Source organism: Micromys minutus, assembly GCF_963924665.1.
Source record: "Micromys minutus genome assembly, chromosome: 23".
In the NCBI taxonomy this organism is placed as follows: Eukaryota; Metazoa; Chordata; class Mammalia; order Rodentia; family Muridae; genus Micromys; species Micromys minutus.
Genome location: NC_137958.1, coordinates 1904737 through 1931296, shown reverse-complemented (window position 1 = coordinate 1931296; position 26560 = coordinate 1904737).

Here is a 26560-nt window from a genome sequence, read left to right as displayed (position 1 = left end):
TGAAAACCATAACTATTCTTTGTTGTTCATTCCCCTGGGCTCGTGTTAATATCACAATACAAAATACAGCACAGCTTTTAAAATCTCATCATCCTTAAGGCTTGTAACAGTTGTTCAAAGGGCAATGTCTCTTTAAAAATCCAGTCTATTCACTGTGGGCAGCATTCAAAAAATATTATCTATATGTGGTGAGGCCTGTTGGGTAGTGTAAGAAGATAAATGTGTTTTTAATGTTTTCATTTGTTGCAATTGCAGATAGCTAAATACAGGCAACTCAAAAGCAAACTGAGCTACATGGACTAGAACTCAATCTATTGGCTTCCTCTCTCTCTCTTCTGTGCCCTATTCAGCAATTTAATTATTTGTGAAACTTTTAAACTCAATTGACTCCCATGGAATTTACCCAAGTTGAAGGGTGTTTGGTGTGACACTCATTATATCTTTTGGTCCTGGTCCAAGAATTAGGGGCCTGACTTCATTCAGTCACACAACACCAGGACACTTGACAAGCCCGTGCTCAGTGGCTGATGTCTTTAAAGAACAGCTGCTCTGAGGATCCACGCTAGTCTGGTTATTGTAGCACCATGACATTCTGTGTGAAAAATAAACATGATAAAAAGGTTGTTGGATGAAAAATCTTAAGTTTAACTCTGGTATGAATAGGTTTGAAAATTAAAATGGTTCAATATAAACAACACTAGAGGGTAAACCCTCTGAAATGAGTGAGTCTGGGGTTAATATAGATCTGAAATATTATCCTAGCTTGTAGATGCCATCTACTGGCTGTAATTACTCTTCTGCACCGAAGGCCCTGCTTTTCCCACAGAGGGAGAACACTCACAGCACCTATGATTAAGTTAAAATGCCTTAAGTTCTCTTAGCCTTGGTATTTTGTGCAGATTGCTGCCCGGATAAGTGTCACTGTATTTGAACTTCAAGCTGCACTTGGAAAAAGTCACTGTGACAATGAAATATTTATCTAAATGTGAGACACATCTGATTGCCGTTGATTTCTGCCTCCAAGTTTCCAGACGTAGAACAGCGTGTAGGCATCGGGATATAGTCAGTTGCTACTGTACCTGAATAGGTTGTAGGCTTCAGGATACAGTCTGTTGCTACTGTACCTGAATAGGTTGTAGGCATTGGGATACAGTCTGTTGCTACTGTACCTGAATAGGTCTTTGCAAAAACTGTCAGGTCACAGCTGTTCTGTATGTAGGATGTGACAGTGAGCGAAATATACTAGCTTATAGAATTAACACACCCAGACTCTATCTGCATTTCTGTCTTTAAGGGTGGTCAGTGATGGCATCTGTCACAAAGGAAGTTAACTGTAAACCAAACCCATGTGCTTCTTATCTATAAATTCTTCCACTGGAACATGGAGGGCTCTGCTGTACTATAGGATGGATGAATAATAACGGTGTTTTATGGAATAAAATAAGTAACGTTTTGTTGCTATGGTGTCAAGCTGTTCCCCACAACCTTAACTCCCAATGCAGCAGAGTAGAGGTGGGAACTAATAGAAAAGCATTACGTCTGAGGTCCACTTTATGTGTATGTGTATATGCATGTATGTGTATATACATATGTATGTATATCTGTGTATATATGTATGTGTATGTTTATATGTATACATGTATGTATATATAGGAGTAGAACCTCAAAGTTAACTTCCTCTTAGTAGGCCTTATGTGTCAACTTTGTTTTATATGTATGTGTGTGTATATATATAAATATATATATTATATATATGTATGGATAAATATAGACATGAACATATACAAATGTGTATATGTATATCATATATATCTATGGATAGATGAATATATGCATGAATATATATATATACATATGTGTGTGTGTGTGTGCATGTTGGTAATAAAATCGAGCTAAGTGCTTGTTGAAATAAGACTAGCAGAGTTATGGTGTTGAGTGATTTACACCAGACCGATAACTCACTGGAAGTTTTGAATTCTGTTATGCAATGGCTTAAAAGAATTCACATATTCCAAAAATAGTAGGAGACAAATATCTGAGAGGCAAAGCCTCTTACTTACATGAAAGTAAGATACTTACACACGCTAAAACAAATAAGCTGATAATAATTTTTGGAACCTCAGACTTCTGTGAGCTATTACAACTTAGACAAGAGATTTAGGAAACTCCTAACTGCGTTTTTATTCCTGAGGCCATATTTGGTGCTACTGGGGACACCTCCATTTGTTCAGTTACTTATGGAAGTGATGGCTCTTTGAAAAGGAAGTTTATAAAAGAATTTTTAGGTACTTTTGGAAACATCCTTTATCTAAATATTCCTGCATATAAAGGGGGAAGCTATTAGTGTTTTTGGTTTTGCTTTTTTTTTTGTAATTTCAATGAAGAAAATCGAAGATTCAAACCTGTGTGAAGCAGACTGAGTTTGAAGGACAGTTGAGTGCGTGCATGCTGTGTAAAGGGTCGACTCATTAGGTTGTTGCTGTTTTTATCCAGAACTGAAGTGTCATCTTGGTGTGGGAAAAAACTGGGATGAGGGGAGGGAAGGGAACTGAAGTTGGGATGTAAGTAAATAAATAAATATATATTAATTTCTAAAAGTGCTTAAGTATAAAAATAGATTTTTGGGGGAGGAGGGGCTATCTATTTCAATACCCTCACTAAAACAAATTAATACCAGTGTGAAGGGATTGCCACAAAGATTATATAAGGCAGTGTAAACAGCCAGTGCCAAATAGCCAGCACGGTGACGGTGTTCACGGTGATGGTGTTCACAGAAAGGCACAGTGTGGTGATGTGTTAACGAGGAATTGCGTATGGAAGACCCATGACGTCATTGCCCATGACGTCACTCCCTCAGAGTGCTGCTTGGGAGCCGGCTTCTGCTAGGCCGTGAGATGGAAGGCAAGCAGTGGCTTTGTGATTCCAGCTTTTCCTAGCTGACTGGTTGCTGCCCTATGAGTCTGAAATTTCAGTATGTGCTGAACAGAGGAAGCCCACGTGACCAGCTCCCCGCAACTTTTCCATTAAGAGCCTTAGACTATGTGAAGGGCTTCACTGGACAGACGCAGTGTGCTTGCTAATGGCGACAGGGATGTGCTCAAGGGTGGCCTCTGGAGAGAGAAAGCATAGGAACACCAAAAGACAATCCACTAGCTCCAGCCACTGCCACCATCTCCTGTGATGTGCTGTGCCCTTTCCACGCAATTCTCAAACACAGAAGCGACCTCATGGTTTCCCCCATCATACTCTACGTTTAGTGACTTATGTCTTGAGGTTCATTGGATTAGGCCAGCCCAGTAGTTCCAAATGTGGCTGTTAGTCTCCTGGGAAAGGATTCACACAGATTGCCCCACCTGCTCCACCTAGCGGCAGCACAGTTATAACAGGGTCCCACGTCGAGAAAGAGCTGTGGGTGCTCCCTTAAATGTTGTTTGTTGTTTCTCTGTCTGTTTGTCTCTGCGCATGAATGTGCCCTGTGCAAGTGGAGGTCTGAGAACGATGCTCAGGAGTCAGTCTCCCTGTGGGAGCTCAGGCGGGGAGTCAGGCTGGAAGGAGCGCTTTACAAGTGCCTGCACCTGCTGCGCCTTCTCTGCACCCCAGCTCTTGGTGGTCTTTAGTTCTGACATTTCTATTTGGTTCCTTTAAAAAGTTGTTATTATGTTTTTATTATTCAGTTACTATGTCTTTATGGACGTTCTCTTTCAAGTCATATTGTCTCCTTTTTTCCTCTGGATCCCTTGGGATCCTTTTAAAACTAAAGTTTTAGATTTACAGAAAACTTGCAAGAACAACACAGAGAGAACCTGCCCATTCCTGTTCTGATTCCTCTGTTAACATCTAGCATGACCTTTGGAAAGTGGCCACAAGTGAGTCATATGTGAACACCTACATATTACTAGTGACCCAACAATAGGTTCTGTCTGTCATTAGATTTTTCCAGCTTTTTGTTGTCTTTGTTCCAGGATCCAACCTAAGATCTGTCCTTGCGTTTGTCTTGTCTCTGTCTCCAGTTCATGGCAGGACCTTGGTCTTTTCCAGTTTTTCCCGACTTCTCTTGAATGCTGGAATTTGTAACTTTTTGGGTTTGTCTGGTGTTTTCTCATGAGGAGACTGAGTAATACATGTTAACGGGGCTGTAATGGGGTGACCCTTGTTGTTAATGACATTGACCTTGGTTACTTATTAATGGTGTTTACTTCTGAGGTTCTCCATTCTCCAGTTACATGATTTTATTTGAAGTTAATCATTGTCTTTAGGAGCCCTGCTGGGTGTCTGAAGATACCTGGCTTTAAGAGCTTTAGATATGTGGTTGGAGCTCTTCTGAGATAGTTTTCTATCTGCCCTTACTCCTTTACATTTAATTTTAGTCCCTGCTGAAGACATGTTTTAAACATTCAGTTTCATATTCTTGTATTTACAATTTCAGCCAAACATGCTAGAATTTCTTCTTGACTTAAGCTTTCTCTATTGTGTGACTTACTTCTCTGAGTGTACAAAACCAGGCATTCGTGATCCACGGCGTGCTTTTCTCATTTGGCAAATTATAGTATGTGCAAAGTAGCTTCCAGACTGGTAACCCAAATCCCCAGGAGACACGGTTTTACTACCCAGAGGTCAGTAGTGAATTCCTCTCCTTGTTAATCTCACTTCAGCTCTGTCAGAATGAGGTGGACCATTCTGTCTGACCATCCCAGGGTCCAGGTCACCTGCATTTGATACTGCCAATCCTTTTCTAATGTGGAGCACAGGCCACATTTCCCTGCCATGATGTGTAGTTTATATTTGAAAAGAATGCTTGATAGGAACGGAAGTGACATTTACTTCATAAATGATATACTGCCAGGCTGGGGAAGTAACTTCTGTATCTGAGTCACGGCCGTGATAGGTCACACCTTTCTGGCCACTTTAGTCAGACTCAGCTGGCCACCCAGTTCAAGTGTTTTAAGTCAGCATCAGTGTCATGTGACATTCCCGAGACGTGAGTAACCGTATAGCTACATCAAATGGAGAACAAATGATGGGTGTAAGAACACCACCAAAGGCCAACTTGTCCGTGCATTTAATTGGGGTTTCTTGCAGGAATACTGGTAAAGAGGTACTTAAAAAGTGGAGGCAACTCAAAAACACTCACAGGAAGCCGGTTCATCCCGCACATGTGACGGCTCAGGAAAGCTAGAAACCTGGAACTCATTGCACAAGCTGTAGAAAGCTGGGCAGGTTGGAGAGACCCTTTGAAGCAACTCAAGTGAGCCTTCTCCAAACAGCTCTCCTACTTTGTCTCTTCAAGGGAGCACACCTGGTCTGGGACAGTCTCCCATCAGTCCTTGCGGCTTACAGATGCATGGAGGGTGGAGCCTAGAGAAACCCATCAGGTTCAGTCACGGAGGGTGGAGCCTACAGAAGCCGGTTTGCGCTCTGAGCTTAAAGGACATCCCTGCAGAGACAAGTTTCTTCCCTGTGTGTCTCAATGGCCTAGCCTCCAAATGGAATGTTTTATCACAGAGGAAATTGCTACACAACGCTCAGAGCGTGCTCTTCTGCATAGTCAGGAATGCAAGCCATTGTGAATCTACAACTTTCTTTTACTTGATATGCGAACCAACCACTTTCTGAATACGGAGACTTTTAGCCCAGCCTCAGCTGTTTCTCTTTTTTTCTTTCCTTCTTTCCTTCTTTCCTTCCTTCCTTCCTTCCTTCCTTCTTTCTTTCTTTCTTTCTTTCTTTCTTTCTTTCTTTCTTTCTTCCTTCCTTCCTTCCTTCCTTCCTTCTTTCCTTCCTTTCTTTCTTTCTTTCTTTTTTTTTTCCTTTTTTTTTTTTTTGCCTTCCATCCTGCCCTCTGCTGCTTTGTAAGCTAAAACAGCTTCCGGTGGCTTCAGGGAGACTTTAGGCTCTAAATCTCATGAGTGCAACACCCTGGTTGTGGGAAGCACTTCATGCTCCTGGGCGTGTATCACAGCTTTTGACGTATCGTATAGTAGAAGGAATACGGCCCTCCCTAGATAGCCACCTTCTAATCTTCCTAAGATGTCAGTTTATTATTTTATCCAGAGAAGGGAAATTTAGGTTGTTTACAGAAAGAAATGAGAATATTAGGCTTTTCCATAGGAACAGAAACAATAGTGCAGACAGACTGATCTAGGTAGATAGATGATAGATAGGTATAGATAGATAGATATAGATGGTAGATTGATGAGAGATAGATGATAAGTAGATACAGTAAAGAGATAAGGGGTCTTATTTCAACAATTAGAAGGTTTCTAAACACATTATATTAAACACATATACACATATGTCATATATATGCAAATATTATATATATATATATACACACACATATATACATATATATATATACATATATATACATATATATACATATATATATATATGTATATATATATATATATATATATATATATATATATATATATATATATAATTCCTACATGGCGACTAACTTATTCTAGCGTTTTCTTCCTTCCACTCAGTGCATGTTAGTTTTCCCTTGTTATAAGAGAATTACTGAGGCTGGAAAATAAACAGGGTAAAGAGGTTTTCTGAAGTTCAAGGGTGTGGTGATCTTGGCTGTGTTACAAGGCCCATGGTGTCACAACAGCTGTGCTTCAGAAAGCAAGAGAGCACATGGTAAGTCAGGACCAGACACTGAGGATTGTCTGTCTTGCTGTTTTATAGTAATTCTTGCCTGAGAACTAACCAGAGCCCCAGCAGAACTGCCCGAATACTCACTAATGCACGTACCTTCCTAACGATCTTCTAGTAGACCCTGTCATGGTGTAAGTCCAATGCACTGGGGACCAGGAGTTCAGTGTAAGAATAGCTGGTGGGCACATTAAAATGATCTCAATCCAAAGCTTCACACCTCCCTATTGAGATATTTAATGGAATGGGGGACATCGCATTGCCACTCTTAACCTATAACACTGTGACAGCAATATTCTAGAGTTTCTCAGTCCTTACTGCTGTTGTCAAAACAGGAGTGAAAGCTTTACAATGTGTCATTTAAACCTTATAACAAACCAGAGAGACTCAAAAATGATTACTTCTTCCCATTGTATTATAAAGACATTGTTCTTGTTGGCCATAATAAACGTGATTGGTCCCGTTAGTCCGTAACTACAGAGCTAGCTATGACTGTAAATGGTGGCAACTGTATAGACTGCACAGTGGCTTTCAGTGCGACTTTTCTGTAAGGCAGGGCTTGGTTTCCCTTGTACTGCTGTTTCAGAGTTGGCTACATTCTATTAGGGACTTACTGCTTTTATATTGCAGGGCTGTGGTTCGGTCTACTGTGTATGTACGCAACTCCACAAAAATAAGGAAGCTTTGCCACGAGCTCTGCCAGTCACTGTGTGCATTAGTATGCCCCTGGAAAAAGCTTTCCCAGAAAACTAGAGTAGACTTAATAATGCCATGCTTGCCTGGAGTCACAGTGACCAGTTCTACAGTCGGGTGCATTCTTGGAATGGAGGAACCTGGACTAGAACATGAGTAACATCCACATGGAGACAGGCCCTGAGTGGGTCCACATTGAGAAGTCTTAGGATCAAGCGCCATGCTATACCTCAAGCCCACTGGAGACCTATGACCTCCTCTTTGGTCTCAGAAGCATCCCATTAAATCAGAGGTCCTGGAAGCCGGGATACACTACCAGCGACCAAGGGCAGCAAGTGTCACAGGTTCTTGGTCTCCAAGAAAAAAAATAAGGTTTTGAAAATGTCAACAAGAGAGCATATGACAGGTGGATTTTAGGCCTGTGCTCGAAGTTTGAGTATTAGGGAGACATATATTCTGAATAAAATACTTTCAACTTGCTTCCCAGGTAGGTGTGTATGTGTGTATGTGTGTGGGTGTGTGTATTGTTTTAATTCTTGTGAAGCTGTTAGATAATCATCCATCACCTCTTGGAGATCTGGGTAATGGCTTATGTTTTAATATTTCCTTTCACTAGTATTCATCTATAATCAATAGTTCTCAGCAAGGGAGAATTTGGAGATAAATGATAATTTTTAGAGACATTCTACCCTGTAGAACAGGGAGCTGCTGTTATCCTGTACATAGGAGCCTGAAAATGCTGACAACCATCCTACAGGATGGAATCCCTCCACTTTTATAAATTATCTGTCCCCAGATGCCAACAATGTGAAGACTGAGAAACTTTGGCTTATGGGAAGTTTTTCTAGAAAACACTAAGATGTTTCTGTGCTTCATTTGAGTTGACAGAGGTTCTCAGCTTGCTTTAACACTCTTACTAATTAAATGATACTCATGCGCTTCTTAATTGGCACTAAATAGCTTTTCCCACAGCCTGGGACTGTAGAATGATTCGTCCAGATCTTTACAAAGAACATGAATACAATTCTTTGATATAGAAGTCTTCATTACAATTGATCTATGATCCAGCCATGCAAAACAGTAAGAGCCTGGGTACTAATACCATGACTGCCCCAAATATCTAGCTCTTGGGAACTTAGACAAGAGAAGTGAATTCCAGCCAAGAAGTTATTTGGAAAATATTGATGCCAATATGTATTTCTGTCCAGCTCTAGGTCAGAGATGTCAGCAGGTGCACCGATGTGATTTCCTATATAGTGCAGAGGGTGAAAAGCCAAAGGGAATCATCACCACGGTTAATATAGGAAAGAAATCAATCACCTGCCTAGGGTGTGAGGTTTCATGTGAGACTTCTGCCATTGATGAGTTGACAAGTGTCTTTGCTCCATGCCAATACCTGAGTTTCTGCCAGGACAACCAAATGCACTACAGGAAAGGGACAGGGACCAGGCAAAGCAAGGCTGGCAGATGGCAATTTGTGAAGAGTTGAATCAACATAAATTATACCTCATCAGTGAGCAGAGAAAAAGAGGATGCGCTCCAGTGTTCAGCTCATCACCGAGAGGGTGAGCATTGCCAGAGGAACGCAAGCAAACCACAGGGTCTCTCTCCAAGCTGGGTGCAAGCAGAGCTGAAGCAACGCCCCTCCATTGGAAAGCCATCTGGAAGATAAATTCCCAGGAGGCCTCTATTTGAAGGAATACAGTAAATAAAATAAATGAACATCTGGGTTTTCAGAAGGGCTTGATCAGACACATAGAAAAGCAGAACAAAGTCTGGCAAATGAAGAGGTGGTGGTGGCTTGCCTCTTCAGGTTCATCTGTGAAACAGTGTATCAAGGAAGCAGAAAGGCTGGTGTTTGTGAAAGAATCCCAGTACGCTACTCACACTGTCTTCCTAGTTAGAAGTTGAATTTCTAGACATTAATGTTACCTCTCCAAAATTTCAGAGCTATCAAGAGAAGAAAAAAGTCAACATGTCAGCTTTAACACAGTGTAATAAGATGGAGAGTGAATCAGCATGATACGAATGTGTACAGCCATGGCTTGAAGTCATGAGATGAAACAAAGGGAAGCCATGACCTCAGTAGACAGATAATAGGTTCCAATGAAACAAAATCTTTTAGCAAGATGGCCAAGTAAAGGATGTTCACAGCTCAAAATCCAAGTGTATTGAAAAAATCTTCAGTGTATTAAAGCCAGCAAGTCAAACCAGCAGAGGGCACTAAAGGAAAAACCAAGTGCTTGGAAGAGTTTTCAAGAACTCTTCTTTATATCCCAAGGAGATGTAAACTAGATGAAAACATTCCTATTTCCAGTTACACATGTAAGGGCAAAAGGTGGGCTTTGGGAAAGGTTATGTAAGGTTGGTAGTGTCCTTTCTCTCATTCTGAATTATTGGCTACTGGAAAAGTGAGTTGCACACATCCTGAAAATCATTTCTTACACACCACAAATACGTTGTCCCACATTTCCATGAAAGCACTTGCTTAGCAATGCTGTTGTAATAATTGTCCAAATTGGAAGAGCAGCAGGCGGTCAGCTTCTTGGGAGAGAGCAACAGCCTGGTAATAGTTGTGTGCCTGTCCCAGGGGTCAGACTGTGGCTCCTGAGATATTTTTGTCATCTCTTGCATGCTGTCACCATTGGAGGGCTTTGTGTGAGACCGGCAGCTTGTGAAAGCAGTGGTTACTCTATGGGACTGAATGGAGTCGCCTTCTGCTGATGTTTTGGGGACACAGGTGCTCTGTTTAGCAGGATGTCAGGAGGAGAAGGCAGAGGTAAACCATTAGCAGACACTCTCCAGGTTCTTCTGAAGGTAATGCTGAGGATAATTGCCTTGTATTCTCAATAGAAGTAAAAAGGTGTGTGTGTGTGTTTATATATATATATATGTGTGTGTGTGTGTGTGTGTGTGTGTGTGTGTGTGTTTATATTTTTATATATATATATATATATACGTATATATATATATATATATAAACACACACACATACACATATATATATAACCTAAGGAGTGTACTTTGGGAAGTGACCAGAACCTCAAATACATTATTTTTTATGTTTCTACTTAAAAAAAAAAAAAAAAAACTTTTTCCCCTGCCTTCTTTACAAGGCTTGCTGAGGAACAATAGCAGTGTGTTTAATAATTCATCCAGAAAGTGTCAAACAGAGAAAAGCACATCTTATGATAAGGACATCAAAAGATACAGCAAAACGCCCCGTTCCTACCGAAAAGACAGATTCTCTTTTCTCTTACTTTCTGTATTGAAATTTTCTGACCAAAGGGTCTAGGATTTTGGGAGCAGAATCTTTCAACTCTGAGTGGTTTATTCCCATTTGGAGTTTAAAATTAAGATCTCCATATAATTCCATTATCTAGGGAGAGAGGGAGAAGAGAGAGAGGAGGGAATCTAGGCTGCCACTGCAAAGGTCACCTCCCTCTGCGCTTGCTACAGTGATGTCAGCTGGCAGCCGCCCTGCCTCAGGAAGGCAGCACTGCAGGGGGCATCTATGCAGACTCCTGGCACAGTCTGAAAAGTGCATGCTGGGTACTCCAAACCCAGGTCTGATATCTGAATCTGAAATGGCAGCTGTGTCAAGACGAATCTGTGTTACAGAGACCCAGTTCCACTTTTTAAACCGCTGACTCAGAAACGGATGTATCCGGGCAACAATCAATCATGCCTGTTAGGTCCTTTGAATAACTGTTGATGAATTCACCAGCACTTCAGGACTAAAAGCCCACAGTGCCGAAGCAACGCTGAAGTAGAGCGGGAGTCTGCTGACGTACAGCAATATGACAGACTAGGTCCCAGGAAGAGGTGGGGATCTAAAAGACTGCTAGCTTCCAAGTAGGTTATGACTCACATGCCCTTTCAAAGATGGCTGAGTTCAGAAGCACTCAACGGAGGCTGGGAGTTCAAGGAACAAAATGAGCAAAACCAAAGCAACGCCCCTTACAAATGTCCCGGAGCAGTCATGGGGGAGGAGCCCGTGCATTGGCAAAGCCCCCTCTGACCGGGTGATGTTGGATGGAAGCACCATGCACCTAACGGGAAAACATCAGTGTACACCTCTGACTTCCAAAGAACTTCAGATACGGGAATGTTGAGAAAACATTAGAATTTAATACAGCATTTTAAAAAAATATCCTAAGATAAACATATAGTAAAAGAAAAAGCAAGCCTGGTGGGCTGGCACGTGTTTGCAATCCAAACAGCCAGGAAATAGAGTCCAGTAGGGGCCATGAGTTTGAGACCTACACACACACACACACACACACACACACAAGAAAAAAAAGTAATATATGACATGAAACACCAAAAACGACTTAAAAATGTATACTGGGGGTCTCCAACTACTCTTTCTCTCCTGTACACGGGGGAAAATGAATTTATACATTCAATTTAAAAAGTAAGCCCTGAATCTCGTAAGAATGAGAAAAATTAATAACCATTGTGATAAATCTGTATTACCCTGAAGGGATCCCTGAGATGAGGATCTAAGGAGAGCTACCCATGCAGTGGGCACAGTGGGAGGGGCTCCCAGTGGGAGGGGCTCCCAGGTAGTTTGGGCAGAAACAGGGAACAGAATAGAGGACAGGGAGGGAGGGAGACAGAGAGGATGGGAGGGAGACAGGGAGGGAGGAAAAATTTCAGAGATGCATGCAGCAAAAATACACCAGGAAGTCTGTGGAAAGCACTCTTGGAGGGCAGAGACCTGATTGTCTGCTCAGAGCTGTGAGGCTGCGAATTTGGCTGTTTAAAATAAGGGTGCTGCTATGAGCAAGACTGTGTGCCTCTGTCTCCAGCGCTCCGCTCTGAGATGGAACAAGAGTTCCATCCTGGCTAGGCTGCCCTGTGACAGCTGACTTTGTCTCCCAGACTCGAACACAAACTAAAACTGGGGTAAAGAGAAGTTTTTTTTTTTTTTTTTTTTTTTTTTTCTCACATAAATAAAACAGTTTGTGACGGGAAGAAAAGGAAATTCAGAAGGGTATCTTTCAATAAGAAGGAACATGTTCTTAGGAAGAAGCTCTGAGATTGAAAAGTGTTTTATAAAATGTCGGTCCCAAACATGGTGGCTAATGCTTGCTATCCTCATGACTGGGAGGCTGGCACAGGGGATGGGGTCAGTGTGGGCTGCTGAGCTAGACCTTCAAGCAAAGAAGCAACTGGTAGTAAAACTGCACGTAAATCCTTAAACAAGATTTTTCCATCCAAAATGAGTGGAGGAGCTAAAGAATGATAAGAATTAATCAGGTAGACTGGGGACGGATCAAGGCTTGAGTTGTCTAAGCCTCTGTCACTGGTCAGGAGCAGGATTAAACCAGTCCATGTGAGAGCAGGTGGGCGAGGGAGGGCATAAGAGTCCTAACAGTGGGTCACAAATCAGTAAAGGAGAGATAGAAAATTTTAAAAAAGTATCATTTAAAAGAAGGAAACCAAGGAAAAATCACCCAGTAAGTAAGGCAATCAGAAAGCAGGAATGGGGAAGCCCGAGACAGGTCTGGGTTCCTGTTCTGCTGGGCACAGTGACCTGGTGACTGGATGGCCTTCCACATGTGAACAGGGAGAAGTTTGGATACAAGGAAAGTACAGTATTCAAGTTCACAGCCAATGGAGTATGATGTAGTACAAGATTAAGAAATCCCCCAAAGCTGAGGAACCCCAAACCCAGAAAGCCAAGGAAAACTAAGTGAGCCTTCAAGGCCTAGGTTCAAGTTTGGCCTAGAGGATATGTGGCAATGTGCCATGAATTCCTCCCAGAAGCTTCATCTGGAGCAACAGGGCTTGCACAAGACTAGAAGTACTCACAAGAACCCACTGCATAGCTGTGAGATTCTACACCTTCAATATCAAGTCCAATATAACAGTCTTCACCGCACCAAGACACCAGCAATAAAACAGCAACTTGCTTTTGGTGCTCGGTTAAGGGAGAAATCTTTGAGGGGTCACCTTCAAGATATTGTCATGATGAATACTTTTGAGTCAAGCTCTCTTACTAAAGTGCTCCAAGGAGATGAAGAACAAGACATCAATAAAACTTTCTAGAGCAAAGGACAGGCAATCGTAACCTCTCTGAAGAGACCTGGACTGACCTCACACCTCAAAGAACTCACAAGATTCAAATTCGAAGAGTTATCAGCTCTCCCCTGAAGCAATGCTCAGCTACTAGGATGCAGAAGTCGGGGTGGCAGACAGAGAGGCATGCTGCTTCATGACAGCTGGGCTGCTGTTCCCAGACTACAAGACTCCTTAACACACATAAGAAATAAAAGACGTCCTCTTCGTTATGGATCATGCCTTTAACACAGGAAGCAGGGACAGGAGGATCCCTGAGTTGGAAGCCAGCAAGGTCTACAGAGTGAGTCTCAGGACAGTCAGAGAACTGTGTTGATAAAGCAAACAAAGGAGACGAAGGAAGAGGAGGAGAAGGAAGAGGAGGAGACAAAGGAGAAGGAGGAGAAGGAGAAGAAGGAGGAGGAGGAGGAGAAGGAGGAGGAGGAGGAGAAGGAGGAGGAGGAGGAGAAGAAGGAGGAGGAGGAGGAGAAGAAGGAGGAGGAGGAGAAGGAGGAGGAGGAGGAGAAGAAGGAGGAGGAGGAGAAGGGGAAGAAGGAGGAGGAGAAGGAGGAGGAGGAGGAGAAGAAGGAGGAGGAGAAGGAGGAGGAGGAGGAGGAGAAGAAGAAGGAGGAGGAGGAGAAGGAGAAGAAGGAGGAGGAGGAGGAGGAGGAGGAGGAGAAGAAGGAGGAGGAGGAGAAGGGGAAGAAGGAGGAGGAGAAGGAGGAGAAGGAGGAGGAGGGAGATGATATGTAGACACAGACAAAGCCTATTTAGAATGACCATAAGAAGGAGAGAGACTTTTGAAACTGAAAAAAAGTAGTGTGATCAAAAATTTTAAAAGGGGTAAGAGGTGGCTCAGCACTTAAGAACATGATTAACTTTTTCTAGAGGCTATTCTTCTAAAGGACCTAAGTCCTAGCACCCACAAATCAGTAGAGCAAAGACAAAAAATGAAAAACATTTCAAAAAAAAAAAAAAAAAAAAAAAAAAAAAAACCAGGGAAAAAAATCAGTGGCTGCTCACAATCACCTGTAACTATGACTTCAGGAGATCCAAAACCTTGGTCTTCTGAGGACTGCACACATGTTGTATACAGAAAAAAATCCATACACTTTAAATATATTCAAAAGAAAAAATATTCTACAAGTTGGTTCAAAATAAAAATTAACCAAACAATACTAAGAAAGTGAATGAAAATAGGTTTAAAACATCCAAGAATAGACGAAAAGTTTTGAGAGAGAGAGAGAGAGAGATGACGAGACTTGAATAAGCTTTAAAGTATTTAATTAAAGTTCCAGAATATATTAAAGTAGAGGCAACATTTAGAAAGAGGATCTGCTAGATTTCTAAAATCTAGTGAAAACCATGACAGATTTGTTTTAAACCAGATATACAATGAAACTCAAAAGCAATGAAGTTAGGGTATGTTAGTATTGCTACTTTAAATGCTATATATATATATTTTAAAAAAATACGTATATGTCTGCATTGGTGCCTTAAGTATCCAGAAGATGTCAAATTCCCTGGAGCTGGGGTTAAACTTGCCTATTAGCCACTTAGTTGGCTTGGGCGCTGGGAGCTGTTTACTGTGAGATCAGTATGTGCTCTTAACTGCTAAGTGACCCTTACAACCCCTTAAATGCTACATTTTGTTTTGTTTGTTTGAAACTGGGTCTCATTATGTAATACTGACTAGCCTGTAACTTCTTATGTAGGGCTAGCCCCAAACTCAAAGAGATGTGCCTAGTTCAGTCTCCAAAAGACATGCACCACCATGCCTGGTAACCACTACATTTTAAATAAATTTCTTCTTGTGTGCAGAAATAGTTACCTTTCATATGCTGATTTTGTATTGGGAAACCTTCCTAAACTCATCAATTTAATCCGTTAATTTTTTTTTTTTTGATTTTCATTGGCAATATTGCCATCTATAAATCAAGAGTCTTGTAAAATGAAGGACATACAGGTTTTCTCTCACCTGATCATACTCAGTGGACTTCGGTACATGCTGGCAGAAACTTTATTACTGTCTGCTTTCTGTCTACCCAGACAGTCACTGGATTTATCCCTTTATGTTTTTTCTGTGCTGAATTCAGTGAATCTCTTCACCTAATGTTAAACTTCCCTGAGGTACACTTAACAGGTCCTGATAAGTTAGCCCATTTATGCACAGCCTGACTCAGCTTACGAACTTTTAATGCAGACTTTTTGCCCAGTTCACAATTTCTTCATCCTTTTGTATTTGTTTTTGCTGTTAAAATTATCCTGAGGTCCTTTGTTCTACAGAGGGTTGTGTAAGTGGTGCCTGAGTGTGTCTTTAAGGCCAGATGATTGTTTGTGAGATTATCTTTGTGGGAAGTTTTCTAAGTAAGTAGTTTAATTTTATCAGTGATCAGGAATGTGCAGATGTTGTATTTCTTCTAAAGCCAGCATTTGTAACTGAAGAATTATTCCCTCCTTGAGGGTAACTAACCACTGTATTGATTGGACTTGCATCCTGCTCTACAGGCAGAACTCATGTCTGGTACCCTGATGATCAAAACCTGTAGCTATGGAAATGAAAGGCCCAAGGGGAACCTTTTTATGTTGTTTTTCTGGGTGGCCATTTTGTTAAGCTGCCTTCTAAATTTTGTGATTTTAGTCACACGTTTGTGATGCTCTCTACTTCAGACAGAAACATTTCTTATTGCTGTGAGTAAGGGTTTATCTGGAGATACACAGATAGACGTTCATGATACTAGGCTTTGGGGAACTGTGAAAGAGGCTCCTGGGAAAAAGGTCGAGGGAGGGCCTTTTACCTCAGGGGTATTTTATTTCTCAGATTTTTCTTGAACATGACTTTGTGTTCCCTGTGAAAAATATTTACATATAATTTATAAGATATATTTATTCATGTGGGATGTCAAAACACAGCTATAGAACCCAATCTGGTCTGTGAACCCTAAATCTAGATATGGCCTTCTGCCTTGCTTTTAGGATTTCCCATAAATGATGTATATTATGTGACCATCTGCTGTGTTTAAATTGGTCTGTCCTGTCCTGAGAAAGAACTGTTCTGTTAATATTTAGTTTGTACTTACTGGTATTTTTCCTTACAACTTTATTTAAAAAACAGAGATACGTGTACAGATTATTAAAAGCATAAAAATATATGAATAAATCTGTCAGTACTTAATGGTATTTTTTAAACATGTCTTTCTGTACTCACAGGATCTTCGGGCCACTGCTTTGTTACATTCACATATAAAAGCACACTGACATTAAGGTAAATTGTCTACGTTAGACTATATTCACCCCAATCTTTAAGATCCCTCAGATCCCGGGTCTCATGGCTGATCTGCATTGGTCAGTGAGAGTCAACCCTCACTCTTAACTAAAGAAGTAGATATTGGCAGTTGGTGACTGCTACAGGAGAGAAAGTCACTGTTCTTTGAAGGGCAGCCACTCTCAGGTTGCTCACACCCCAGTGGGCAATGGACACCACAGCCATACACTTACCAGAAAAGAAAACACAAAGGGACGGGTTTGAAGTTGGAGGTGAAGCACTGAGCCCCAGAGAGCTGTAGGGGAGAGAGATGAAGGACTGGTGCAATTAAGATACATTGTATACATCCATAAGATAAGAAAAAAACAAAGTAAATAAATAAAAGACTGACCCCCTTGCATGCAAAATGTTCAAGTTAAAGACCTCAATAACAGCTGCAGAACGTTCTTAACCACTGGGTCTCTGAAGGGTCTGACTTTGCCTCCCTTTCATCCTGGTACGGGTCTCCTCTGTCTCCCTGTGATGAATCTCCTCTGAATTATGCTGCCTTATTCATCCTTTTCAAAGAGGCAGCTTTTGGCATTGATGCTATGACTCATGTCTGTTTTCTACTCCATTAATTACGTCTTTCATCTTTACAATTATCAGCCTTCATTGTACTTCTGTTACTAAGGGATGGATCTGAAGAGGACCTTTTCAATGGCTGAAAACAGTTTCTATGACCATGCAGAGTCTGTGGGCTGAGAAATGGAGTACCAAAGGGGTGGGATAGAGAGGCACCAGTGCAGAAGTGTGTTCAGGCTGACTTTGGTCTCAGAACTCCTTTATTCTCTGTAGATATATGTTAACCTTAGAGAAGCTTTATTTAAATAGGATATTATACAAATATACATACACATGCACACACACACACACACACACACACACACACACACACACACACACACAGTGGTGGGGGGGTCTTGCTATCTGTAAAGCATTCATTTCAGAGACATTCTGATCTGTTTACCAGTTTAGAAGATGCTCAAAACTGTTGTGCAGATCATACCTTGTTTACACATATACCTGTGTAACATTTCCTATCTCTCTTAAATCACCTCTGGATGACTCATATACCTTACACCATATGAATACTTTTTAAAGGGTTTCTGTATTGCTTAGGGCATGATGGCAAGAAAGAAATTATACCTGGTCAGTACAAACAACCTTTTTTCCAAATAGTTTTGATTTGCCGCTATTAAGATCTACAAATGTGAAACCCACATATATACTGAAGGTTGAGTGTGTAAACTCCCTCTGGATAGTGTGTGCATGTGTGTGGATGGTGTTAACTGGAAAAAACTGGAATAACCTGGTACATGGAAAATGGGGGATGAGTTTGATTGTGTTGATTGATGTGAGGAGACTTGTCTTGACTGTGGGAAGAAACATTCTCCAGACTGATCGCTGGCACCCACACATCCTTCTCTGGTGAATTCTTCTATTTGTGAATGGAATGAGACCAGTTGTTTCAAGGTTGTGTGCCGCAACTGCCTCTTCATGGTGGACTAAACCCTTGAGCTGTGAGCGAGAACAATGCTTCCTTGGTCGGGGCATTTAATCATACACCTATAAAAAGATGTAATGTGCATATACATGTGTACACATTTATATCATACTAATTTCATTCTATCATGGTGTACTCTCATATATCTTCATTGTATTAGAAATTAAAGCTGATATATGTTTTGTTTCTCATGCACATGAGAGTGACTGCAGAAGCCAGAAGAGTGCATTGGATCCCTGGGAACCAGAGTTACAGGTGATGTTCAACTACCTGACATGAGTGTTGTGAACGAAACTCTAGTCTTTTGAAAGAGCATGGAGCCCTCTTATCCAAACTGATGCATCTTTAAACAGAAGATTACATGAGCAAATGGCCCATTAGCTTTATACTAAGAGTATAACAGAACATCTTTAGAGAAAATCTCGGTAGTAAATGTAAAATTATTAAAACAAATATCTCTTCATCCATGAATGCACCAGAGGAGATCTTATACCAAAGAATAAGGGAGGAATTTGTGGCCACAGTTGTGTTTGAGAAAGAGAGATGGGGGTTTATCATCCTCAAAGGAAACAAACATGGGGAGAATAAATTTAATCTACTAGGTCATATTAAAGTAAAAACCAGTGTTTTACCATGCCTCCTGGTCTTAGGGAATTTTCACACCCCTAAAATGTTGACATCCATGCCTTTTATAAAGTAGGAGTCATAATGCTTTTTTCTGTAGTGGGTATAAAATGAAATGGTCGATACTGAGCACTTAGCATCGTTCCTAGAGTGAAGCAAGTGTTCAAGAATTAGACACTTGTGGAATTGTTGTGTAAGGAATGCCATGTGTTGCACAAGCAGTTACAGAGCTGACCACTGAAATTAAAAAGCATTTGTGGTCTTCTAAGAAATAGATTAATAATAGCACACATATAGCTTCTTTCTATTTTTATAACTTACAAAATTTACCGCAATTTTTTGTAAGTATGTTCAAAAGACATCACATTATAAATTATAAAACATTAATAATTAATAAAATGTACCATGTCATTATTTATTTATTATTAATATTGTGTCTGATGCCCGTCCCCCACATTTCCTTGGGAACTACAGTGTACTGTATTCCAGTTGACACCAGAGGGCGCCATAGGACTCTTATGCATTTTTTTTCTGTTTCTAAGGACATTGATGAGCTGTCCAGGACCTGAAGTGGGCAAAAGTCCTCAATCCAGAAACCAAATTGACCCAACAGTTAGTTTCCTGATGAAAACCAAATTAGCAAACAAATACCTGCAGGTCACGAACTATTGACTCCAGAACCCGAGACAAGGATATTTTTATCATAATAATAATAATCTCAGCTGACTGATCATAGTTGAGAAGTCCAAGTTGAGAAGCTAGAGAGAGAGCTGACAATGCCTGAGAGCCTCTAGAAACCATGCAGGAGTGGGAGGGGCTACCTGTTAGCTCTGCCTGTGCACCCTCCCGTCAGTGAGCTTCCTTCCAGGTTCTCTTCCCTTCTCTGGGAACGGTCCAGACTCCAAGGCACAGCTGGAGCAGAGGCTTGTGGCTCACAGCAACTTGCATGGAGACTTCTCATCAGCAGAGGCTTCCTTGCCCATGCGACAGCCACAGGACCAAGAAGACTCTTGTTGGCACCATAACACCAGATGCCTGAGGGGCGAGCTGTCAAGGAGTCCCTCTAGTGTGAAGTACACAGCAGCGTCTGAGGATAAGGGCAGCATAGTCTGAGCCTGATGCTACACTGCACAAGACCACGTGCTGGCCAAACAGAGAGTGGCCAGGATGGAGAGGGAAAGGGTGTTAGCTCCCTTATTGTAAAGAAAATACATGACAAAGGCAAGTAAGAAAAGAGGAAAGAAGGATGGAAGAGACAGTGGAGAGAGCGGCTGGGTATAGTCCCTCTGGGCAGGGAGTTCGTGGTGGCAGCCGTCTGCAGTGGGTGTTGACACTGTGTCTGCAGTCAGAGCTCAGAGAATAATTAACACTGGTTCTCAGCTCACCTCCTCCTGTCCATTCCATCCAGCAGAGTGGGGCCACCACATGGAAGGTGCCTCCAACCTTGGCTAACTCAGCCTAGAGACTCCATCACAGACATGCACAGAGGGTTGTTTCTTAGTTGATGCTAAGTCTTGTCACACTGACAGGATGAACCACCACAGGAGGATAGCTCGACAGGGCTGGAAGACATCTCCTTGACAGGATTGTAGACAATATGTCTGCTCTCCTCCTTCCTAAAGTCCCTCACATACACAGGACACATCCTATGTCACTAAGACACTGTCATGGTGAGTAGCACAGATGTCCTGAGCTGTGGAATTCCCCTCATTCTCCAAGTGCATTTAAATCAAACCACAACACACACCCCTAGAGCCACATGAGGGAGGAAAAAAGGCTACAGCTACAACGTAGCCAATCAGGGACTGTCACTTTGCACTGTGCTCTTCTGTTTAGTCACTTTCCTCTCCACAGCACATCCCATGTGGTACCAGTTTAGGACAAAGAGCAAAACATAGCACCAAGGCCCAGTGTGGGCAGAAGGAGATCCAGAACTCCCTGAAGAATGTGGCTGGTCAGTTTGGTCAGAAGAGGCCGAGGATACAGACAGCATCTCTGGATGCGCTGTTTTCTGGTCATCTAATTAGCTGGACATGCAGTGGACCGGTGGTTGGAAAGCCTTGAGTAAGAAAATCTCCACTGCTGCCTGAAATAACAAATCCAAACCCTGGAATTCAAAACTGCCACTTATTATCTGAGCTGCTAATCTCACCTCCAGTGTTGGTTTTACTTAGTTTTTAGTAGTTTATACTTTATTTACATTATATATTTATATTATATAAATTTTACATATTTATAAATATATTTAAAATTTTTGTATCTATTTTTAATAACTATCCACTTTTCAGTACCACATTGACTCAGTCTGCTTTCCTATATTCATGTCCCAAGCTTAGTATGATGACTCACACCTGTAGTCTAAGCTTAAATTTTTAATTTAGGTATGGTGGCTTAGACCTGTAACCTAGGTGTGGTGCTCACACCTGTAACCTAGGTGTGGTGGCACACACCTGTAACCTAGGCATGGTAGCTCATACCTGTAAGATAGGTGTGGTGGCTCACACCTGTAACCTAGGTGTGGTGGCTCACACCTGTAATCTCAGCACTCAGATGATTGAAGCAGCAAGAGTCTAAGTTTGACTTTGGTCCAGCGAAGGCTTGTTTTCCCAGCATAGGGGAATACCGAGGCACTGCAGTAAGAGAGGGTGGTTGGTAAGGGAGCACCTTTATGGAGCCAATGGAGGGGGGATGAGATTGCCGGAAAGGGGATAACATCTGAAAAGTAAATACAGAGAATATCCAATTTAAATATGAACATAAAGAGTATAAATTTGGCATCTATGCTACAAGGAAGAATGAGTGCAGATTGGGAATACATCCCCACCAGTAACGTACCTGTGCTCACACGTGCAGATCTACAGTACCCACATCAAAGCCAGAATAAAATGAGATAGAGAACGTAATAGCAGAAGACACTCAATGATGGCCTCTGACCTGTGCACACATGATCATACAGAAATGCACATACCACACACTACTACAGATGAATGAATGGATGTCTCCTTTTGGGGTCACTCACATGGTCAATAACACATTCTCATACCCACTTGTGGATGGATTCATAAGACTGCCCCAGAGCTACACACAACATGGTTACGTGTGAACACTTGTGAGCATGAGTGTGTCCTCTGTTTGCTTCTCCCAGTAATAATCACTGACCTGTATGTAGCTGGCTGTAACCACAGACCTGGGTGGAAACAGAAGTGCTGTTGTGCCAAGTATGCCTTTCCCCCATTCATTCATTCATTCATTCATTCATTCATTCATTCATGTGCTTGTTTGTTTGTTGGGGGCATGCTACAGCCCACATGTGAAGATCACAGGATGCTTTGAGAGAGTTAGTTCCCTTCTTCCAGCACTTTAAGTCCCAAGGATCAATCCTGTCACCAGGTTTGGAGGCAGACACTTTTGCTCAGAGCCATCTCACTGACACAAGCTGAGTTTTGATGTGTTTTTTGTGTTCACACACACCTGTGACATTACAAAGTCCTGCGGTTTGTGGGACTAATTTGTGAAGTCACTTTATTCGTGTGACTTTATTCTTCCCAGCATGGATTATTTTTATGTTCTTCATTGTGTCTTTCTGCAAATACCTGAGATGCAGCGCTCATTACAAAAATAAAGGGAAAGCTTGACATTTTTAATGCCTGCTGTGTTCCAGGTTGGCAGTGACCCTCTGCCTGTGAGTGACCGTCAGTTCTTTTTCAGAAGGCTAAGGATGTCTGTGATGATGGTAATCTTTCCTGAGTGGTGCTGCTGACACCATTATTCCCTAAAAGAGACGGAAGGACCCGGCATCTTTATGTTCAGAGAGCAGCCCATTTGCTGAATCATTTCTTTGATGTTGTGAAGCCACTGAGCTGTGAGAAGCAGAGAGAAAATTCATATTCCACAGAAATGATATTTTTTTCTCAACAAAGCAGGAACGTGGCATCTGGGTGACAGTTGCTGCTTGAGGAGCTGGACACACACAGAGGCCAACAGTGAAAGCGCCACAAAGGTTGTCATTGGTTCGGAGTCTCATAGTCAGGCCCTTTCACAGATGTCTTTATCAATAAGAGGTTCCAAATATTTGATTTTCATTGAGCAAAAACAAAAACAAAAACAACAAACAGACCCAAGCTTTGGGTGCTGTTTCCTGGTTTCACGAACCATGTGTAACGCTAACATAGCGCCATCCACACTGCCTCGGCGGCTCAGATGAATCGTTGCCAGAAGTTAATTGGAACCTACACATGAAAAAGACTTCGGGCTGTCTATAAATAATCACAACTCAGCGGAAATGTGCAGCTATGGAAATAGTTACAGCAAATATGAACTTTCTGAAGCCCGCAAAGTGGTTTTGCTTTGCTTTCTTTCTCCCTTCTTTGTACCCTCCCCCATTGGCTCTTCCTATGGATTTATATCTCTGCATCCCTAAATTACACAGAATTACCTCTGTTACCTATCCCGTGATCTAGGTGTGTCATGCAGATCTTATGAATTCTAATAACTAAGTCTTCAATATTAGTCTATAATACTTCAATTTTCAAAAGAATTTATAAGTGGTTGAAAGTTTTGTCTTCAGTATCATATTAATTTAATGAGCCAGAGCTCACTGGGATGCTCAGAGTCTAAATAATATTCTTTGCCTTCTCAGGAGTTACACACTGTACCCACATGTCATTCACGCTGTGACACTTGATATCGGAAGCCACATTAGATCTCTTATGTATCTATTTGATGCTGAAAGAGTTAAGAAATCTTTTTCAAAAGCCACATGACTCAAATGTTTTCATGACTTAAGAAGCTGAGCCTAGTACATCCACTGTACGAGTTTCTCCTCTACAAGTATCTACATGCAAATCCTGGGAGGGGCTCTGGCAAGACCATGAATTGAATACAAGTGTTTGCCCTTTGGTAACTAGATGGTAAAGTTCTTGGGAGAGGTTGTGGAATCTTTAGGAAGAGGACCTAGTGGTGGAAATGGGTCACTGGGGAGTAGACATGGAAGTGAGCTTCTACTGGAGTCCTGGGCAACCTACCTGCTGGTAAGATAAACCGGCCAGATCCCAGATCTGTACCATGCATTCCTACCATGCTGCAGCCCATGCTCCGAGAACCACGAGCCACAATAAACATCCTCTTCAGAGTTGTCAAAGTGACAAGAAGAAAACTGACAGTGACCTCCAGTCCTGCAGTGTCCCTCTTAATAAGATGGAACCAGAGCAGGGCAGGGCCCCATCAAAACACGGACACAGGCAGAGAGAGCCCCATGCAAACATGGAGAGAAGTGGGCAACTCTCACCTCACAGAATGTTAACCGCAGAAAGCAGGACCCTGGAGAAGTGCCCAGGAGTGTGGGTTTGTGTACATTCTTGAGGCTGAGGCAGGGGAGCTGAGTGTGGTGCGTCTTGCTATTGATGGTAGAGACCCTTATGAGAGCACGGGCGGCTGGGATGAGAGCTGAGTGCTTCACTACGGAATGAAAACAAGACTCCAGAGAGAAGCCGCTGGCCTAAGGTTTCATTCACTTTTCATGGTATATTTCCTGGAACGTTTCTGCATGAAACTTGGTGTGTCCCTGTGTACGCACTGCTGGACTTCTGTAGATAGAAAGCCTCCTCAATGCACGTGATTTACGATCTGGCCCATGGCTCTCAGCCTTATCTTCCCATGGCCTCATTTAATTCCTCTGGGCGTTGTGGTGCATCGGGTGGACAGGGAGGATTCTGCAAGGTGCAGGCAACTGAGGTGATACACGGCTTCTCTGAAGGAGCTCACCCCTCTCTCGGTGCAGACACACTGAATTTAGCTTGTGAATGTTGAAGTCCTAACTCTCAGTCTCTCTCTGTTATAAAGGTTATCGAGGGAAACCGAGGCCTTGACAGTGGCTCCTAAGCACCTTCAAAGAACACGGGAAACCACAGCCACCTTGGAGATGCTGAGAAGCTCTGAGGAAGTGACTTTGTTTAGATCTTTGCTCATTTGTCTTCTGGCCCCTGGAACAGTGAGAAAAGACATTTCTGTCACAACACAGATGATGGTGCTTTGCAGTGTCAGGCTAAAAAGACTAGCACTGCATGCTCAGGTAATGATGATTATTGGGAAGGGCCACTCACAGGGTTGTGATGCAAAGTGTTTCTTGATCTGCAGGACCCTGTGACCTGCAGGTCCCTCAACATCCTGCCATTTACATAGGTCTCTGTTTTGCATGAGTCATTGTAATGGGTTCAATACCTTAAAATGGGAGCTCTCATGACAGTCTCCCAGGATATCCCTCCCATTCCTTCCCTACAAGCATTTCCTCACTGGAGCCCTCTGGACTCCAAAGCATCATATATTCAAAAGATGGCTGACCAAGACTAGTGACTAAGTCCAGGTGGTTCTCAGATATGAGCATGAACCAGAGTTGCCTGAGAGTTTTGTTGAAAACACGGGTTTCCAGCCCCATCTCCAGTATATTGCTAATGAATGTAGGATAGGACCTGAGATTACCTTTCTAATACATTCCCCAGGGAATACTGGTGCCCTCCTTCAAGGGCTATAGCTTTTGAACCAATCATGGAGGGGGTTAGAAGAAAGGAAAACAAATCTCACTTCTCTAATTCCAGGTCTGATCTTCTTTGCACACAAGAGCAGACAGAAAGGACATCTTTAAGTGCTGCTTTTAAGTAAGGTGAGGCAGATGTTATGCTAAAGATCACCAGCCGTATCTTGCTGAGGTGATTTGTTTTTCAAATGAAGCTGCTGGAGAAACCAGCTACAACCAATAAGGAGATGGTCTTAAATGGTCCAAGGGACAAGAGTTTCCTTTTATGGCTAATAGTCAGCCATCCTGTAAAATGTCTTTAAGTAGTATAAGGGATGCCCTTCAGGACCTCTGAAGAGCCCAAACCCCATGTTCATGCTATTCCTTTATATACAAATAAAACAGCTGGTGACCTGTGAGCCTTCTCCAGTATGCTTGTAGACCATCTCTCATCTCCTCTAATTCCGGCTACAATCTAACTAGTAGAATTCTTGTTACAATGTTACTCTACATTATTTAGTTGTTACAACACACAGCACCACACCACGGTGCTGGGATCAGATCTAGGGCTCTGCATATTTGAAGTTGTTCTTTACTAACTAAACTTGATCTCCCGCCCTGACGGTACCTTGCTATTGTATCGGGAGCCACAAAGCCTGGAACACAGAAGGCTGCCCTCGCTGTAGCATCTGCATTTTATTAACTCTTTCCGTTTTCTTTATGAATAGCCCTGAAAATCCTTGAAGCAAAGGCAGGTGTGTGTCTATTACAGTTGTCTAAGTCAGTTTTCATCATTTGGTGCTGGCCAAGCATGTGTTCCTCCACTTAGAAGTAGTGAATTTACAGTGAGCCTCCAGGACGAGAAACGCCTACAAGAGTCGAACCCCTCACAGTGAAATTAAAGGGACTTCCCAGTGCATTGTGCTCTGTAAGAACTTCATTGCATCAGTTTCTGTTTGAGTGACTATTGATTATAACTTGTAAAGTATTTTTTTCTCAAAATGTCTCAGTCAATTATGAAAGTTTTTGCTAGAAGAAAGAGTAGAATCAATTTTGTGTTAAGTGGGTATGGAGAAGAGCTGTGGCCTGTACCTTCCTTCTCTCTCCCTTCACTGAACTTCACAGGCAGTGTAGAAAAGCAATGTCACTGAGCAGAAGGGAGCCTGGTGGCCCCATCACTGGTCTAGGCTTTTTA